Here is a 1,375-nt window from a genome sequence, read left to right on the forward strand (position 1 = left end):
ACAGTCATCCCAAAGAGCACTTTTTGCCTACACCAGCATCACGCAAGTGGAGAGTGGAGAAAAGCTTTATCCAACTAAGTTTTGCTCTGAAATATTACTTTAGTTTGAATATAAAGTGTGGAAATATTGTGCCACTGTTTGAATCCATCCACTGGCATTCGCTGTCCTTCGTTGTGCGCTGTTCACTAGACTGTGGTGCTGAATTACTGAGCTGCGCTCGTCAAGGTCTTGAATGAATGGCTTTGACGGCACTCAATTATTTCTCAATGCACACTCACAGGAATCTCCATTCTGCCTACCCACCCCCCACTATTGTCCTCGCATTACAGAGCGTCCTATCGTTTCCTGCAGAGCAAGTGATGGAACAAGCAATACAAACACAGACATTGTGGTCAATCAATCAATCATTCAAGGTTTGTTGTTATTAAATGCTCAGTGTGATGGATACTTTCAATGTTAAGTCTTCAAGTAGAGCTTTGATCACCTGACACTTTGTCTTTTTGTTACAGTCTACATCATTCTTATGTTCTTTATCCCTAAAGCTAAAACGTTTATATTTTGCTATGATTCATGCTTTCACCAATAGTTTATTCTTTAGAACCCAGTTTGTAATCTATGTAAAATGTTGGCAACTTATTGCTGTGTTTAAAGCCTCTTGACAAGGTCTTCAATTAAATGTTTTTGTTCTCAATGGACTTACATGGATAAAGAATGGTTAACAAATATTTTAAAAAACACAACTCTGTTCCCTCTCTGAGTTGCACAGTAATCCCAGCATTGATTTGTCACTTTGTAAAGCACCATGTCTGACCTTTAGTTGCTAAGCTAATTAGGGGAAAGGACTGTAAATGTCAGCTGGTTGTAAAATAAGTAAATGAGCAAATGAAGGCTTTTTTCATGTTCCCTAGCTATTCAACATGTAAGATAACAAAGAAATAACTTTTCTAAAGGTATTAACTTGAAAAATGTCATACATTTCTAGGAAAATATGCTTTTCATTCTCCAGCGTCTGCTATGAGTTTTTTGTTTTTTCCATGAACCTTACTTTCCTAAAGGTCTACATTCTACTTTATTGAGAAGCCTTGGTTATCAGTGCTTACAGCCTTGGTTATCAGTGCTTACAGCCTTGGTTATCAGTGCTAACTAGAGATTCTGGGTTCGAGTCCAGGCTCTGTCGCAGCTAGCCGCGAACGGGAGACCCATGGGGCGGCGCATAATTATCCCAGATTTGTTTGGGTTAGGGGAGGGTTTGGCCGGCAGGGATGTCCTTGTCCCATCGTTCACTAGTGACTCCTGTGGCGGGCCGGGCACAGTGCACGCAAACACGTTTGCCAGATGCACAGTGTTTCCTCACACATTGGTGCGGCTGGCTTCC

This window comes from Salmo salar, chromosome 10 (genome assembly GCF_965601325.2).
Source record: "Salmo salar chromosome 10, fSalSal1, whole genome shotgun sequence".
Lineage (NCBI taxonomy): Eukaryota > Metazoa > Chordata > Actinopteri > Salmoniformes > Salmonidae > Salmo > Salmo salar.